At 39.7% G+C, this 19,966-nt stretch overlaps 1 pseudogene; it reads right to left on the bottom strand.

Moving 5' to 3' along the window:
* Positions 1 to 384: 384 nt before the first annotated feature.
* On the bottom strand, positions 385 to 851 carry LOC140522796 (peptidyl-prolyl cis-trans isomerase A pseudogene; annotated as a pseudogene).
* Between the last annotated feature and the right edge of the window lie 19,115 nt (positions 852 to 19,966).

Raw genomic sequence — 19,966 nt, 5'->3', positions numbered from 1 at the left:
CCCCTCCCCCATTTATGGTTTTCTTTCTCCCATCTCCCTTTCCCTCCTTACTAAAGTTTTACTTTTGATCACAGCCTCCCTTAATCTCCCATCTTTTCTATCCCCCTCCTTTTTCTTTCCCTTTCCCCTCTCCCCTCCTAATGTCTATATGGAAAGTTAGACCTTTTTTTTTTGGTAGAATAGTTTCTATTTCATAATCATAAACTTAATTCTGTTTTCTAGCCAGACTTGTGGAAGGAAAAAGGAAATTAAATCCAAAGAGAATTGCAGCAAGTGAGAGCACAAGAATTACAGGGCATAAGTGCAGATGGGGTTTGGGGGAGTGCTCTCTCCAGCTATAGAGGAATGATTTGATCGTTAAGACAAAAAACAAAACAAAAATACTTATGAGCATTGTCCACAGTCAGCAGTGGTGATCTTCTTGCTGGTCTTGCCATCCTGAAAACTTAAACACTCTGTGGCTTCCACAATGTTCATGCCTTCTTGCATTTGCCCCCAAACCAATCAGTCTTTGCAGTACAGATGAAAAACTGGGAGTCATTTGTGTTGAGTCCAGAATTTGCCATGGACAAGATGCCAGGCCTGGATGAAGTTCTCATCAGGAAATTTCTTCCCATAGATGGACTTGCCACCTGTGTAATTAGGGCATGTGAAGTAATCATCCTGGCACATAACCTAGGAATGATTCTGTGGAAATAGGAACACTTGTAACCAAATCCCTCTTCTCCAGGGCTCAGAGCATGGAAGTTTTCTGCTGTCTTTGGAACTTTGTCTGCAAATAGCTCAAAAGTAATCCATTTCAAGGGCTCATTGTCAACGGTGATGTTGAAGTACATGTTGGGGTTGGCCATGGCCACAGATGCCTGGGCTGGGCATAATGGCAGAGGTAGAGGCAGCAAGGAGCAGTGTCTGGCAGATGGAACCAAGATAAGAACTACCAGTGGGCAGCATCTGCAAAGCCATAAGTTAAGATTTCTATACCTGAGTATATTATTCCCTCCTTGAGCCAAATCTATTGATAGTAAAGTTCAAATAATGCACGTCTCCCTCCTTTCTTTCCCTCTACTGTAGTATGTCTTTGTGCCTCTTCATGCAATACAATTTGCACTTTTCTTCCTCTTCCTTTCCTCTTCTCCCATAACAATCCTTTTTCACCACTTAATTAGGTTTTTTATCATCACATCAAAGTCGATTTAAACCCATCCCCTCTGTCTATGAATTTCCCTTCTAGAAGTCATAATAAAAATACAGTTTTCAAGAGTTATAAGTATCATTTTCTTATGTAGGAATGTAAACAGTTTGCTTATTGAATAACAGGTTTTTTTCCCTTTCCTGTTTACCTTTTTATGATTCTCTTGAGTCTTGTATTTGAAGATCAAATTTTCTGTTGAGCTCTGGTCTTTTCATAAGGAAAATCTGGAAATCACCTATTTCATTGAGTCCATCTCCTTCCCTAAAAGATTATGCTCAATTTAATTGGGTAGTTGATCCTTGGTTGTAATCCAAACTCCTTTGCCTTATGTAATATCATATTCCAAGCCCTCTGATCTTTTAATGTAGAAGCTGCAAGGTCCTGAAGTGGTAATCCTGACTGTGGTTCTACAATATTTGAATTGTTTCTTTCTGATTGCGTGCAGTATTTTCTCCTTGACCTGATAATTCTGAAATTTGGCTACAATATTCCTTGCTGATCTCTTGGGATCTCTTTCAGGAGGTGATTGGTGAATTCTTTTGATAACTATTTTACCATTTGGTTCTAGACCTTAGTGCAGTTTTCCTTGATGATTTCTTAAAAGATGCTGTACAGGATTTTTTTTTTTAATAATAGCCTTCAGGTAGACCAATAATTCTTCAATGATCTCTCCTGGATCTATTTTCCAGGTCAGTTGTTTTTCCAATGAGATAGTCTACATTTTCTTCTATTTTTTTCATTCTTTGATTTTGTTTGACCGATTCTTGATGTCTCAAAAAGTCATTAGATTCCACTCATCCATTTTTAATTTTTAATGAATTGTTTTCTTTGGTTAGCTTTTGTATCTCCTTTTCCATTTGGTCAATGCTACTTTTTAAGTAGTTGTTTTCTTCCGTGTACTTTCTTCCATTTTGTAAATTGTATTTTTAAGAAGAATTGTTCAATTTTTTCTACCTTTCTTGACTTTTAAAATCCTTCTATAGTTCTTCTAAGAAGACTTTTTGGGCTTGAGACCAAGTTTATGTTCCCCTTTGAGGTTTTGGATGTAGGCATATTGACAATGTTTTCCACTCCTGAATTTATGTTTTGATCTTCACTGTCATTAAGACACTTTTCTATGGTCATTGTTTTCCTTTGTTGCTTTTTGCTCAAGTTGTTTGCCTTTTCTCTGGCTTTAAAATTGATCTCTGCTTCTGGGGCACTGTCCTAGGCTTCTTGTGCTGGGGACTAGAGGCCTGGTTACTGGTTTTGTGCTGGGGCCTCCAGGGATAGTGGTTGGAGGTTGGTAGCTTACCTGGTGCTGAACTGGAGCTGGTAGTGGTGGCTCATGTGCCTGGTGTTGGTGCTTGCCTGCTTCATCACCCTGGGGCTCAGTATATCCCACTGGTTTGCTGAAGTGTCTTGTTGCTGGCTTGCTGCAATGCCTCCTCTCCTGTACTGGTTTCCTTCAGCCACAGCAAGAGGGACTTTTTCCTTAATCCCCCTAACCTCCCAAGCTAAAAGACTGCTGTAACATCTTTCTCCTGGCTCCACTATTTTAGGATTTTCCTTAAATAAGGAGGCAACATTCTTTGGGTTTTTCAAAATCAGTAAGGGAGGGTGAGAGGGTGAGAGCAACTTACTGCTTACTCCACCATCTTGACCCCTGGAAATCAGAATAAGTGACTTTCACACATTCCATCTGTGGGCTAATGGCTCCCAATCCAGTCACTCCCAAGGCCTGCTCCTGGTTTGCTGAGGCCAGAGCTGTATTGGCATGCACTGTGTTTCTTTCTCACCCATTTCCAACAGATCCCTCCAGCTGACATTCTAAGTTGTCTCTGGCACCTATGGGCTGAGAAGTCTGGAAACTGCCACAGCTGCCAGTGATTTAGTCCCCCAAGGTCTGCTAGGGCATGGTCTGAGCTGGTGAGGCCTGTGCTAGACTGCCCTCCTCTCCAAGCCTGGTGCAACGGACTCTGCCTGTTAACCTTCCAGGTTGTCCTGCTGGAGGCTGGAAATCTGCCTCACTCCATCTCTGTGGGTTCTGCCACTCTAGAATTTGTTCAGTCACTTCTTAAAGGTATTTGAAGTGGTTTGGGGAAGAGTTCAAGTGAGTCCCTACTTTTACTCTGACATCTTCCACAGACTCTTAAGAATCATAGATCTTATCGTTAGAAGAGATTACAAGCGAGTATAGATTTATTTCCCCCTTTTTACAGAGATAATTGAAGCACAAAAAAGCTAAGCAACTTAGTCAAGGTCACACCAGTGCTTAGTATAAGAACAAGAAAAGGCAAACATTTTGTTTCAGTAAAGTACATCCTGATGATAGACAGAAGATGAGTATCTCATGGGAAAAATCCAAACAAAAGCCATCTTGTCCTTTATGGGAGTACCTTTAGAATGAATTACCAATGGTGAATTATTAGAGTACAGTGAGGTGGGTTTTTTTTTACTTTTTTTCTTCTACTTGTCAAGTCTAATCTATTTATGCCCCCAAATAACTTTTACTTATGGAATTTTAAGCATAACAAAATATTCATGAATTAAAATTCTACAGGTGAAGTCAGTCCAAGAGGAATAGGAAGTTCCAAGAATGAAATTCTGAAGACATAATAAAAGAATTTCCATGATAAAAAGCTGGGGAAGGGGCAGATATCTAAAAAGACTGATGTGGCTAAACATAGAACTCACTAAATTTAGATTTTAAAAATAGCCTATGCAGAAGAGAGAAGCAAGATAATGGAGTATGTTGATGATCAAATATTTGTAAGGTCAATGGTATAAAAGTCTTTTATATACTCTTTTATCTTGATTTCCTCTTGGTGTTATCCTTTATTCTCCACTTTGTTAATGGGGGATCCAAAACCATGGACAGTCCCAGATAAAGTGGTACCTTCCAGGTGTGTAAGTAACTTGGGCGGGGGGTGGGACGAGAAGGATTTTCTCACTTTGGCCAATACTACCCTGAAGAATATTGTAGATACTTTGGCTATAGATAGTTCCTCTGTTGGAGTGAGGTCAAAATATGTCTGTCCACCAATCATATGTTCATTCCTACTTCCTTACTTCTATTTTTGTTGGTACCCCTAATTAAAACTGCCCTTGACCACTCCTCTCTACCTATGTAGAGCCTATCCATCCTGCATGGACTTAGATCAAGTCCCATTCTTTTCCATGAATCTTTCTTTCACCATTCCAGGTTGCAGTGATCCTCAGTTATGTTAAACTGCTATACCATTTAGTGGTGTAGTCACTTGATTATATAAGCCTTAACACTTTATTATATAAGCCCTCTTTAAGAATTAAGTGGTTTTTGGGTCCAATAGTGCTGGGACATGTCACTCATCCACTCTCCACTAAGAAGTCCATCTATACCAGACTCAAACATATGTCTAGTTTCAGTCCTGAGGTGGCCTGACTAGCTTAGAAGAAGGGCTAGATTCCCTTTCTTGCACTCAGGTTTGTTACATCCCCTTTCAGCACACCTTAAGAAAAAATTGGCTTAATTTTGGATTGTGTCTAGGATCTTTCCAAAGAGGTTAGGAGAAAGGTACTCAATGAATAAGGTAGGTAAGATATGGGAAGGTGGAATTTCCCAGTGGTTGCCTGTCTTATCCCCAACAATAAGTTCTGGGAGTAGAGAAGATATTTCACTCCTCTCCTTTGGGTCTCCCTAGAATGAAGCAAAGTGTTATGCATAAATACCCAATGAATATTTGTCAAAAATTATAATAGTTAATATATTTCCTGTCAAATAAGTCATCTACCCCTTCCTTTCTTTACCTTGCTGCCATAATCAACTCTGGGAATGCTATCTTAAAAATCAGTTACCAGTACACTATTCTAATTAGAACCTTGGGGCTAATTTTACCTGCACTTGGCACTCTCTTGCATGTACTATGGGGAGTAAATTCCTGCGTCCTACTCCTAGAATCCCAGTGATTCTGCTTTAGTGAGAATTCCTTTCCTCTGCTGATTCTCCCTCCACTCTCATCCTAGCCAGCTTAGTTCTAACTCTTTTCAGTCTCTATCCTTCTCTGCTCTCCCATTTCACTGTGCCCTCTGGAGACTTCTATTGTTAACAACTTCTTAGGCATTGTAGACTGCCTGTTCTCCCATTTCTTCAGTCCTCTAGTGTAAAACTAGTTTTCTCCTTAAGACACTGGATCCTTTGATATACTCTTTAAGGCTATTTTCACATACTCCCTGAAATACAGGACCATTAGAAGGAGCTGGCACACTCCTTGCTCCCTACTGCTACATTCAGAACTTCCTTCAGTCAACACATTCAGTGTCACCTCTTTTCCTTTAAGGTCCATTCCTGTTCATCTCCTTGTTGTGGTCAACTAAGGACCTCCATATCACCTCTTATTCCCCATTATGTTCAGCATCTTATTTATGGAATTCTCCAGCCCAACCCCTGTTCCCTTATACAGTCTGTATTCCCAGTTCCTCATTCCTCAGCTCCAATGACCTCTGTCTCCAGGCTATTTCAACTATACTTCAGAGTGAGTCGTCACACTCCTGCTTAAAATAAGCTATCCCAGGTACCAGAATTTCTAGCTGTGGATCTACTTGACTGACTGACTAAAATGTGAACCCTCCTTTTCCCCTGATCTAACTTTGACTTATTTTCTGGCTCCAGCAAGGGTCAGTAATGGCAGGTGCTTGCATGGTAGAGCATGGTAATGTAACTTGTATCCTTTAATGGGTTTTGCTTTTACTATGGCTGCTTGCCCCCTCTGTGCAACTGTAGAAATATTTTTTTGATAGGTTAGGCTCTCATTAGGGTACTAAAGGAGGCAAGGGGTCCCATTTTACTCCCACTCCTCAGCATTCTCTATATAGAGATGATCCTAGGACAGAGAGGAGAGAAAAGCCTAGTAGTTGACAATAGCCTTTATTAACCCACATATCTTCTGGAGGAAATTAGTCAGTCAATAAATACTTATTGAATGCCTGTAAACACTGTATTATTTTCAACTTGAAATAATCACAACTTTTCCCCTCTGCTGCCAACAGACGTACCTGACCTGGAGATAGTGGATAACAGATTGATTAATGGATAAACTTCACATGTGTGTTCAATATGACAAATGGCTTTAGTCTGGCGTTGGAAACACCTGTATTATACCCATAGTTCAATATCCCTAGATTATTTTCAAAACAATTGAATTATATATAGGGCATGTTCATATGGATAAATCCAGGCCTTATACTAAGTCTTATGCCAACCTGTTTGTGAGTCCCACAGAAATAATTTAATCAGCATCAAATGTTTAAGAAATTCACATTAGAACCCAGTTTTGACATTTTATATTAATTCACTATTCATTTCCCCCATTAGGAGAATGAGATTTCACTAAGGAGTCAATAACAGGCTTCAGTATTTACATAAATACAATAAATAATCATTTTTAACAGAGTGCATATCACATCATAAAAGAATTCCAACTTCTGGTCAAGTGATGCTTCTTTTAAAGCATTTACAATATAGACCACAAACCACTTTTCTTTTAACACTAACTGTGACAAAATAATTACTATGTATGGTAACCTCATAGGTCCTTAATCTAACTGTTCCCATGCTATTACTAAGGATTAAAGAACTCTAACTTGTTGTTGTCGGTCTGAAATTCTAAGCCTAATAGCTTAATTTTAGACTTAACCTCAGATGTTCCCCTACCAACAGTCTTTTAATAGATCTGGTATTAGGCTTATAAAACTTTTGATTATAGGAAATTGCCATTAAGAGTAGGGACATTTCAGGTAAGCAACATCTCCCTAACTTCTTATCAATTCCAGGCAGGAGTAGATTGTCAACTGGCATCCAACCAAGCTTAAAGTCTGCCAGGTGTCAGTGGGGAAATTGAGTCAGGAGAATCCTACCTCAGTCTAAGCTGAACAGTCGCTCTCCCAACCTTGCCATAGGATCACCTTTTTGCAGTTCATACCAGCATCTCACAGGCTTACTGGCATCATGGATCAGTGGCTCAGACTGCCTCTCTTGCTATCCACACTTGGAGTTAGATTCAGAACAGTCAGTTAATAGTTCCATAAACATCTTAAAATAGCAAGCTCCAATAATCAAGTTTCAGATATGACTATAAAATTCACATTGGCTAAGGAACATCTTTTGAAGCAAGTCTTAAGTAGCTTATGCACCTTTCTGTACTTGTTCTAGTTCCTGATTAAATAACAATCAGAAAATCAAATTTACCATTAAAACCATATTATTGCTCTAATAGATTTACATCTGTTTCCCAAGGTTCCCTATACCTTCCTAACCCTGCTCAGTCTAAAAGAATGAGCTACACATATGATAAGTTCAAACACTAACTTCAACTTAGGTTCATGAAATGAATTCATATCAAAACAGAAACACTTAACTTTTCCATAAATGCAAAATACTACCAGAGGTTACCTACCTCTAAGAAATTTAGACTGAAATTCTTTTCCCCAGACTAAAGATGTCTCTGATTTAGTCTCAGTAATTAATTCAATCAACGGTTTTAATACCAATGGCTTTTACATCATTTTGTAATGTGTAAAGACTTTATTCCAAGTTGGGACCTTTGTCCATTACCCCAAAAGAGTTTTAGTCCCATTTGTCTAAAAGGGTCCTAGAAAACCTCACCTTGTCCCATGTAAACTAGCTGTCTAGAGGTTCATAGAGGCATATCCCTATCAATCCAATTCTCCAGGTTACTGACCACTCCCATCAAGACCATTCCTGGAACCCCCAGACCACCTGGTGTTACCCCGGACTCCTTCCCCAGAGTCCCTCTGTAGGTAAGATACAATTACAGTTAACTTTAAATCCCAGTCTTGTTCTATGGAACAATGATACAACATCACATTTATACTTGGGTTTTCTTTCCTTTATCTAATTATTCCCATTACATACAGAAAGAATGTTCCCAGGGCTTTTATCTTTCACAAGACCATTCCAGAGTACCCACTTACCCAATTAATTGAAACCAGCAAGATTCCACTACTTGCATTGTGCTTACATCTTAAACTATCTGCTTTGATTATAGGAACATGCCATGTAGAGGAAAAGCAAGGACCAAATTAGATCTCATCTCCACCTTATAAGATTCAGAAAATACCAAAGGGGAAAACATTCCTTTTTGGAGGAACACAATGGGGAAACTGAGTCAGAAGAATCTGCCTGTAACAGTCACATCTGAGTAATAGAACACAATTCATAATGGTCCCAGAGGCTTTTCATTTGATGGCAGGTTTCACTAATCAAGAATATCACCAGAACTTACATCTTAGATCTTAAATTTGTCCTAAATGCCATTTGCTAGAGATCATTTCTATACATTTTCAAATTCTCACCAAAGCAAGTTCTTTATACAATCTCCTCAGCTGCTGGGGCTGTATTTGTTACTAGCCTGAGGACTGCTTCTTTCCATACATACACACACAGTGTGTCAGCTTTAGGTTTTAGCATTGGAACTATAAACAGCAAACACAATTTTCATAAGTGATAACTAAATTGTTTTAGCTGTGAACACAAACAATAAATTTTAGATGACATCAATTGCATTTTCATATCATGTAAAAATTATTGACAGAAGGATGGGCTGTCTTAGCAAGCACAGATAGTGACTGACTGGCTTCTTCATCCACCCCTCTTCACCCTCTATCCATGGCTGTGTCTATGTGCCAAAGCTCAATACTTTCAGGCTGTAGCTGCTGTCCTTTTGATAGGGTCAGGATAACAGCTTCTACTAGCCGGGTCTTGTAAAAGGGCAGAGTTTTCCTTTTTTCCCTGAATAATTTCCCTAATTTATTTTGAAAATTTACTTGCTTTTGAAATGCATCTCTTAGGCCTTCTAACAAGCAAATTATCATATGATCACCCTTTCCCTTATCCTCACTTTTCTGATAATCACATCCTGGGTATTGTGGGGTCACTGCGAGGCAAACAATCAGCTGACACCTGAGGAGAGGAAGGGGTCAGTGGGGATGATACCCAGAGACTTTTGTGGGAGAGGGGCCTGAGGCCTAAGCAAAGTTGTCTCAGGGAGAGAGGCTGCAGAGGGTCATACCTCAGCAAGACCCGTTGCTGGGGCCAGGGAAGAGGGAGAGGGCCATAAGAAAAGGATCATCAAATATGTCCAGTTGACCCCCATTGCTCCTTTTGAGGGGCAGTTCTAGCTGCAAGTGCCTCACAATCTGTCCTGAGAGACCTCAACAAAGGCTTTTATGTAGGAAACTTCTATCCATTTTCCTTCAAGGCACACAGTGTAATTCTAACTGTAAGAGTATTCATTTTTAAAGTCTTCGAAATGGGGACTTTATGCTTCATGGCCCTCTAGGAAATACTGAGGTCAAACAGTGTTGCAAAAGAACACCAGTTTTTTCCTTTAAGTTCTTTAGAGAAACTAAATTTTTCCCAATTTTGTAAAAGACAAACCCAAAGACAAATTTTTGGGGATTGAAAGATTGACCCATTACAGGCATGGGGCTAGAAGTCCCTCTCTCCATGAAGGAGGATGTGGGAGTAAATCTTGGAAAAAGATACAAGATACAAAAGAAAAGAAGTAGCTGATGTTTCCCCAATTCCCTAGCTCTGAGGGAATTCAGAGAGTTGGGCACACACTTCCTGATAGGGCATCCGTCCTTGTCTATACTTTGGAGGGTGTGCCCAAGTCTACAGCCTCGAACACAGCTGGACCAAAAACCTGAGTGCAAGACAGCTAGAAGGCTAGCTGCCTGACCTACTGGGACCTGGGGTCAGGTCCAAAAACTGCTTCCAAGGTGCTTGGAGAAGGAGAAGGAGAAGGAGAAAAGGAAAGGGAGAGGCTTCTATACTTTCCAGTCTTGACTGGAGAGGAACTGTAGTTCCTTGTCTCTTATTTTCCATCCCCATAAAATCTTTATATAACAAATTAACTTACAAATACAAATTGGATAGGCCTTCCAAAAACCATACAAAAGATTTTACAAAGCATTTCTTAATACAACAAATATTTTCCTCTCTTAAGAACAATTTACAATTTATTACAACCCTCTTGAAACTAATTGACAAAAATTACAAGCAAAGACCTAAAACCAAATCCTTTTCACATTTTCCCATAAGCTTCCTTTCACAAAACATACTTTTGTAAATGCTTGATTCATAGCAAAAACAATTTTAGTTAAAATTTCCTTCTTAATAGCAGAAATAAACTTTTAACATACTTAATACATCTTTAGATGGAACAGACTTGAAAATCATACCCATATATATGTGTGTGTGTGTGTGTGTGTGTGTATATTTTTAAAGGATTCTCATTTTCTCAATAAGAATTCTGCAATAAACTCTTACACAAAATTCTTAACAGCTCTTTTTTAACCAATTCATCATTAATTTAACAATGCAATTCTTAATATAACAACATTAAGATTTACTTAAAAATTTAAACTAAGTTTTCTTAAAACTAAAAATAAGCCATTACCCATTCAGTTGAATGCATTTCTGCGTCACCTGGACAGTAATTCATCTCCTTATCACCTTGTAGGCACACTCTATCACCTGATCAGATCGAGTTATCTCAAATTTGATTGAGCTATTAGCTGTTAAATCAAGTTAATCATTTATCTCTATTTACCTATCACATCTTTTTAAAATCCCAGTGTACATAGAGCAAAATCCAAATTTGAAAATTCTATAACCATTACACTAGATTAATGTTGCATCTAACATGTGCTCATCCTTGTGTCAAGCCCTTTACAAATCGTAAATGCCAATAACAGTATCTTTTTCTGCTGAATCCTGATAGGAAGAGCATTCTCACATACTGCTTTGTGTTCCTTTTTTTTTTCTCTAAGTAAAAGAAAACTTCCCTAGAAGACCACATGGCTGGCTCTGAATAGCCTACTCCCTTTTACTCTACTTCCTTAAAGAGCTGAAACACCATCCTCTGACTCCCCTCCCTCCCCAGATCCACCAGACAAGGAGCTTTCCCAATTAACTCAGACTGGGAAGGGGTAACCTTCCCCTTGCGCATGTGGTCTGAGCACATGGACAGAGATAATGCTTCTAAAGGAAATCACTGAAATTCTAAAGTGAATTCGCAATTTTAAATACATTGTGTTCTGGTATCAGATATATTTACTTAATTTAGCTATGAAGTACAGATTTCAGCTTTGAGACCTCATTAAATCAAAACTCAACTTTTCACTCCATACTGTCTCGTCTTTTACTCTGCTAATTTCTTTTGTAAGAGAGATCCTCCTTTAGGTGAGGTCTGCTGCTCTCTATCTGAGGAAGAAAGACTTTCCCAGATTAAAAAAAAAATGAATCAGATTAATTAAAGAGCCTCCTTGCTCAGGAAGAAAGGCCTAAATAATTTAATACTGAAAAAGTGTGACTTCCAAGCATGAAGCTTGGGAGCTTAATAACTAAGAGTAATAATTACAAATCACAGTAAATAACTTTAAAAATTTTAAATGCAATAACCTTCCATAACTTTGTCTGTTGGTTTCCCAATCAGGCTAAACATTTTCTGAATCAGGATAGGGGAGGAGAGAGTACAAGGTCCAAGCACATCCCACCTATATTTCTCTCCTCCTTTTATATTTCAAAGGAACCAAATGTCCACCACCTCTTCCAGCACCTTGGTTCCTTAAACAGAAATCTTAGGGGTTAAGAGCCTAATAATTGAATGTAATTTAACAATGTAACTAATAGAGCCACATTTTTTTAAGTTGAATACTCTGCAAAGAGCCAAAATCTTTCTTTTCATATTCACAACCTGGTCAGGGTTCTAGAATGCAGAAAGAAAGATTTTATTTTAAAGCAACTTCTTAAAAGTTTTCAAACTTTCTATTAGCACCATTATCAAGCCAAACAGTAAAGCATTTTTTTTTTCTCTCTCTCCAACCCACTCACTCCTCTGAGGCTGTTGTAATCAGAGAGAGAAGGAGAGGGGGAGATCAAGAGATACCAGAATGCCAAGGGAAAGTGCAGTCACAGCCCCAGTCACTCTGACCAGCTGCGAGTGCATTTACACTTTAACAAAACACTTCACAAACACACAGACATACGCACAACACATAGAGCAATACAGTTCCTTTCTTTTTAGCAAATAAACTAATTTTAGATTAGAATGGTCAAAATTCAACTATTTGTCTCAATTTACTCTGACTCCAAGTCAGTTCTAAGGATTAACTTCTTCCCTGATAAGCAAACTCTGGCTTCCAGGGCAAGCACCTAGAGGTCCCGATGGCTTAGGGAAATGCAGGTTGGTCGCTGTTGGGACTAACGTTTCTGGGCCCTACCAACCACCATAGTTCTTTTAATCTGGGAGCAGATCGAATCCTCCCAATATCCCCAGGGGCTGTCCTTCCCACCATGGCTCAAATTCCTGGAATTCTGTCCAAGTTTTCTCTATTTGCTTAGTGCCGATAAAAAACAAAAACAAAAACAAAAAACAACTTCCAGGCAGGAAAAAGGGCCAACAAAGAGTTTGCCACTCCCGAACTCCCCTTCCTCAGTATAAGACTGATCCAGAGTGGAAGCTCCTGGGGTGATGTGATCTTTGCTCAGTATACTGACTTACATGGTCTGCAGGCAGAGTTTTCTCCCTTCCTTCCTTCCTCACTCTGAACTCCTGCCCATGGTTCAATGCCATGTGCTTGGACTGGAGGAGATGTAACCTTTCTTACAGGAGCCCTTAAATTTAATCTCACTTCCTCCAAAGCAGCCAGTCAGGTGCTCCTCATTTGAGGGAACCCCTTGTTGGGTGCCATGTTTGTTAGACGCAAACTTGACACACAAAAAAGATATCAAGAAAAATTTATTAAAAATGGAGTTCAGAGGGGGGAAGGCCTATGTTCCTTCCCCTGAAGGAACAGGTAGCTTCCATCATGGCCACTGGAAGGACTACAACCAGGTCAGGATGAGGCAGGACCTTTATAGAATTCTGAACTTTGGATTTACCTCGATACCATCCCCTGGCCATGTGACTCCATGTTCTCCTCTCTGATAGGCTCTTGCCCACACAGTTTCTTGGGCCTGCGCATTAGTTTCTGACCCTTAACCTGTCCATGCTAGGTCACAACCTATCTCCCCCTCCCCAGTCAAAGTGTGGAAATAAAACTTCCTGTTTCCCACAAGTCTATAGACTGGGAATAATTTGTTTTAAAGATCAAGGTATCAACAACTTCCTCATATTTAAAATGCTAGAATTAGAAACTGGACCTGTGATTTCACTGATATGGGAAACTCCTGGGTGAAGAAACTTCCTTTACCAATGCAGGTCAGCATCTTTTCTGCAACTTACAATTGTAGAGAACTGCTTAAAATACCAAGAGATTAAAAAATTTGCTGAGTTCTCAGTAGGCATCAGAGAAAGGGCTTCACCTCAGGTCCTCTATGAGGGCAAGCAAAATAGGATCTTTTGCTGTTTTTATTTTAGTATAATCAAGTGCCTCTGATTGAATCTTGCCTTTACCAACCAAGAGTCTTTACTAAGAGTAAAGTACAGAAACAAGAGTTTCTTTAACTAGAAACAGTATGTGTATTTGTATTGTTAATATGATTAAAGATCTTCCCCACCCATTAATGGGTCTGCCCATTAAGGGGAGTTTGATTAGGGAAGATTTGCAGGAAGGCCCACACCTTTTGTTAATGAGGCACTGGTTCTCAAGGGTTGGGATGCCCTCTGGTTTTAAAAAAGGTATAAATACTCTGAGTTGAGGTTTCACTTTGGGGCTTATTTTTTGGAAGAAGCTTGTGTGCCAGATGAGACTCTGGGAAGTTGCTAAGGAGCCCCCTGGCTTTGAAAACCCAGATGTCTGTGCTTCGCTCTCTGGTAACTGTAGTCAGACAGGTGGACCTTTCTGTTTTATATACATATTGCTTATGTCAGACAGTTTGGAATTGCTGTTTGTTGATTTCCTAAATTAAGTGAATGATTTATGTGCTTGATTAAAGGAGATTTTTAACCCTTCAAAAGTTACCTTTCCTTTTGGAGAGGTGAATCAAAGAACTTGTGATGGCAGGCCCCCCTGCGTATGTTGGGGTGCTTTCTATTACATCCTCCTGGCTCCAAACCAGCTTTCTACCCCTCTATGGGGCAGCCAGATGGCACAGTAGACAGAAGATTGGACCTGCTGCCAGGAAGAACTGAGGTCAAATCCAGCTTTAGAAATTTACCAGTTCTATGACCCTAACTTCCTCATCTGTAAAATGTGGGATGTTAACAGAATCTTACCTTCCAGGGTTGTTGTGAGGATCAAATGAGATAATATTTGTACAGTGCTTTGTCAATTTTAAAGTGCTTTATAAATGTTATCTATTATTCTGCCACACTGTTTTCCCTTATTTAAAATTGCATTATTGAGGTTTAGGGGTGCTCGGGACCCCAAAATACCAACATGCCAGATCCTGTCCAAATGAATTGGACTCAAGCCTTCTTTCAGTCAAAGAAAAACAGTTTATTTAAGATCTGCCATATTGGGTAGACTCTTAAGGAATCTGACCATTTGTGACACTTGTATTGACAAGTGGGCCAGACAGAATCTGAGCTAGATAGAATCTGAGCATTTTCATGGAGGCAGGATGGCTCTTATATACAGAAAGATTATAGGACGGATCTAGGGTTGGCCAAGTAGTCAACTAGAGGAGTAACTAGAGGAGGGGTTTAGGGAGGGTCTTAATGGGAACCTAACCCATGGAGGGTTAGGCTAGGTTAGGGGTAACAGATTTGGGCATGAAAAGCCAAGTCAAGTGGGAAGATTCAAGGAGAGTTCAGGGGGGTTCCCAGAGCCTGTACCCCATTAGTATCATTTGAAAATTTTCTCTATTCATAGATTATCAACTCTTAGGAAAAGGCACAGCAAAGTCAGCAATGCCTTGATTAGCTTACTGGTCTTGATTCTGAGTCAAAAAATAAGGTATATCAGGATCAAGGACAAAGAATAAAATATACTCAGCTCATTTTTCCCATTCATTCAGGCAGGGAACAAGCAATGTCTGGGCAAAAGGGCAGGAGACAATCTTCTCTATTCTGTCTCTACAGTCTCTGTCTTTACTTCTACTTGTGCTTTAAGGAAGGATGAGAGTCATTGGTTCACCCTTAGGTGAAGAGGTCATTTCAGGCATCAGGGAACAGTCTGCCCAGTGGTACAGGGGGAATAAAAGGCAGGATCATGTCCAGGAATAGCAAGTCATCTTGTCTGTCTGGAGTATAGTATATGTGAAAGGAAGGCAGGGAGGGGAAACTATGCATTAAGGTATGCTGGAACCGAATTGTAGCTGACTTGAATGCTAGTCTAAGGACTTTCTGTTTTATGTAGCAATCTCTGCAGGGGTTTTGAGCTGAAGAGTGATCTCATTAGGTCTGTATCTTAGGAAGATTACCTACTATGAAGGATAGACTAGAAATGGAAGCAATTAGAGGCAAGGAGACTAGTTAGGAGTCTATCGTAGTAGTCTATGCAAGGAAAAAATGAAAAGTCTGGGAATTAAGGTGCTTTTTGTGATGAGAGTAGGGAAGAGGGAAAGGGTGTGAGAAATATTGCTTAGCTAAAATTAAAACTTGGCACATGGTCAAACATGGGAGATGAGGGAAAAGGAAGAGTCAATGTTAGCTTAGTGTAAGTTTATTATAGGACCATAGAATTAGACTTGGAAATGATCCTAGATATCATCTAATCCAATTCCTTCATTTTATTGATCAGAAAACCAAGGTCTCAAAAATGAAGGTAACTTTTCTAAGGTCACATAGATAGTAGGTGGAATTGCTAGGACTGGAAGCCCTAAAGTCCCCCAATGCCAAATCAAGCACTCTTTCCACTGCATACAATCTTTTTCCAATCTGGCAATTGACTATGCAGCTCTGTGCAATGAAACTTAGCAAAGGTAAATTTAGACAAAGAAAAGAGATATAGTCTCAAGGAGGTCAGACATGAGAAGGGAGCTTTACTCCAGTGGGGTTGCATCATACTCCTGGGACCCTAAGTAGAGAAGCTGCTGAGAGAGAAGCCAAGAGGTGAGTTTCTCACATTTGTGCCTAGGACAGGCCCTGCTGGAGTAGCAAGGGCCATGCTAATAAAGTATGCTATAGAGCAATTCAACTTTTCTATACTTGTAATTACAGGCAAGGCAGAATCCCAAGCTAGTCTTCTCTAAAAGCCTCTGACTTGGGTGCAAAGCATTTAAACTTGGGTCCTTGGGCAGACCCACATCAGGCAGCCAGTTTCCATCCATCTAAAAGGGAGTTAGTAGTTTCTAGGATAGAATTGGTTGAGTTTGGGGTAGGGTGACTAGGAGGGGGGTTGTGTGACTTCCTCACCACAGATGTAACAGCAGGTAGGTTTGACTCCTTGGTTTTTACCTAATAGGAATATCATAAGGACAGCCTCACTGAGGCAAACAGTGTCTCATTGTTGCAATTTTACTTGCATGTCCCACAATAGTGTGACTAGGTGAAGGTGAATCCAAGTGACGACTCCACGGTCTGAGGCTGAACAATGAGTCGATTCTTACTTCTATGCAGATTTGTAGTGGCAGAACTTCCCAAAGGACAGAAAACATTCCTTTTAGCCAGAGAGGACTTAAGGCTTTTGTTCACCCTGAAGTTCAACTAATGAGGGCTCCACAGGTGACCTTTGTTTCTGTTGTCCCCCAGCTTATGACCTGCTTATTCCAAATGATGCTCAACAGTGTCCAAGGTGTCCAATCTTACTCCCTCCGATGGCCCCTCCCCCAGGAGAATACTATAATTCAAATCCTTTTTTCCTTTTGGGCCCAATTAAAGACACATATCCTCTAACAAGTTGTCCATAACAACACCCTTCCAACTTGCTCTATCCCTTTTGTTTGCATTTCCTCAGAATTTCTGTACAGTGTTAACCTGAAAACTTGGTTAAAGAAAAGGCAACAGGCTCATTGCATACATTTTATGATTTAATTAATTAATTAATCAATTCCCTATTAAAGAAAACGGTAACATAATGCATTATGGAGCCAAAAAAATGTTCTGGCTACTGATACAAAGAATTGGGCAGCCTTAAATCTGTTTTAGGACAAAGAAGTGTTCTGTGTCCTTCAGATTTATGGTCTCCATGAGTGATTAACTAGACCATTAGAAAGGAATTTCTTAATTGCATAGGTTGCAAATACAATAAAATTTGACAAAGTTTCAAAAAGAAATTACGACCTAAGATGTTTATATATACTTTAATATTAACATGCCACAACATAGTATATGTCTACTGATAATATTTAATATAAATTTTAGACTTTAATAAGGGCCAAAGTTTGAATTAAGAAGAGTCTGGACCTAATAGTCTCCTTTGTTTAACTTAGAAGATACCTTTTGATGTCAAGCAAACAAGTGGGACTTCCTTACCAGACCCTTCTTCTGGCGTCTTAGTGATAATCAAAGGCCTGATTAGGACAAGATATCTGTTATCTGGGTGATGGGACCTTTTCCTTATCTTAAATCACAGAGATGTGCTACAGAAAGAAGATGCCCATGGCTTGGGATCATAAAACCCAACTGACGCCACTTTGTTTACAATGTGTTTATCTAAGAGAACTCCTTTCTCATGGCAAAATGTACTTAAGACAGTCAATTTCTGTACTAAGTCAGCCAGTTCTGATCCTGGCTCCATAGCGCTATGTAACCGTTTTCTTTATGGGGAATTGATTAATTAATTAAATCATAAAATGTATTCATTTAGCCTGTTGCCTTTTCTCTAACCAAGTTTTCAGGTCAACACTACAAATATTAAGATAATGGAAAACGTCCCATTATTCAAGATAGTGTCTTAGGTTAAAGGTCTCTAAAAGAATGTTAAGTCAGCCTTGGCTGGCTTTGTTGACATAGGAAGAGACATCTCTGAGTTTGCTTCAGAGAGAACAAAGAGATTATTCCAAAATTTTATATTAAACATTATCAACAGTCTATATACTATTAAGTGCTAATTAGTATGTTATCTTGTAATTGTTCTTTGCCTATCTGATGTGTATGTATTTTAACGCCTTCTGGAGACATTTTTTCTCATTAAAAAATTTTTTTGATTAACAGAAATCTATTTTCTCTCCCTCCCCGTAGAAAAACAAATATGTATAGTCAAGCAAAATAAATTCCTTCATTGGTCATGTCCAAAAAATATCTCATTCTGCACCTTGAGTCAATCACTTGTCTGTCAGGAGATGCATGCTTGCTATCGGTTCTCTTAAATGAGACTGTACATTCCTCAAAGATGACGGCTGCATAGATTTGTCCCATAGTATCTACAATAGTGTTATGTACAAAGTTGTGTTTGTCCAAGGACATCAAGATGATGACATGACTTGCAGTTGACTTTGATTTGAGTGAAGGAGGGCTGTGCAAGGTCACCAACCTCACTTTTTTCTCCTGAACCATCTGGATCCAGTGGCCTGATATTCATCAGGATGGCTAGAGATGGCCCAGGAAGCAATATGAGACCCTCGCCCTTTCAGGCTAAGGTCTTATAGCATTCTCACTTTGAGTGAGATATACCCATTCAATGAATAGGCTTCTTTAAGTAGATGCTTTAGGGATGGTCCTTGTAATCAAAAATCAAACTGGGAGGAGAAGACACTCAGGGTTCCTGGGTGTGTGGGGTACAGTAGCCCTCACTCAAATTAAACTCCGAGGCTTCTCTAGGTAGAAGGCAAAAAGGAATTTATTACAATCTCATGAGAAGGGGCACTTCTCACAAGACCATGGGCAGCATCAGCAAAGGAGTGCACCTGAGCAGAGCAGAGTACAATATTAGATAGTCCCTAATGCCCACTAGCCTCTCTTCCCATTGACTGGGAATTCAGGGTTCCAGTCTAAGCGTGAGAATCTACCCCAGAGACAAAGAACACAAAGAGCACGGAAAGGATCTTTGCTCACCAAGGAGGGTTTTTGTTACCAAATATGGAACTTAAGGGAAAAATGCTGATGTGGCATTAAGGGAGTGGTGAAGGGGAAGTGAAGGGGGAGAGGGGTACACCAGGTCATGTGATCGGAACTTTGGTGGGTGTCCTCTATCCTGGAGCATTTTATTTGCATAAGGCAGATACTTAGTTATTTTAGCTTTGGCTGGAAGGATGGAGGTTTTGGGGAATTCATGCCTGAGGGGGCTTCACTTAACCTGATTTCACTCACTGGGCAAAAGAGAAACAATTACTTTTATAGGTTACTGGTTTCATGGTCTCATAGGTGGGGTGATTCTTTACAGGTTATCTAGTCCAACCCATTCCACTTTAGATTATGAAACTCAGTTCCATAGAAGGTAAGTGACTTGCCCAAGGGCACACAGTGGGAGACAGGCACCGCCTGAACTAGAACTCAAGACTACTTGCCTCAAGCCAGCATTCTTTCCGTTGTTATCTTACATTATGTTCTCTGCTAAGGAAGTTAGGCACTATCTTTTACACTTCTCCAGTGATCTCTGCAATCCTTAAAGCAATGCTGAGCTCATACTCTCAGAATATGTGATTTTTGTCACTGTGTGCAAGATCACCCTGCACCCATGTATAACTTAAGAGGTAAATCCTAAAGTGTTGCTTGAAGCATATGGTGGTTAAGTAACTTCTCCAGGGCCACAGTAGGTGCTCAAAGAATGAATATTACCGGATACAACCCCACAAAAGGTCAAAGGTGATATCATTTAAATGAGTGCCTACAGGGAGAGTAGTAAGAAGTGCCTATGACTATTTCCATTGTTATTGAACCTAAAGGTACCTTGAGGACAAAGGTATATCCAGTGGCCTCTTGTATAAAGGAACTGCTGTCTTTTCTGGCTCACAGTCTGAAAGGT

Source organism: Notamacropus eugenii, chromosome 1 (genome assembly GCF_028372415.1).
Source record: "Notamacropus eugenii isolate mMacEug1 chromosome 1, mMacEug1.pri_v2, whole genome shotgun sequence".
Lineage (NCBI taxonomy): Eukaryota > Metazoa > Chordata > Mammalia > Diprotodontia > Macropodidae > Notamacropus > Notamacropus eugenii.
This window is presented reverse-complemented; position numbering and strand designations above follow the sequence as displayed.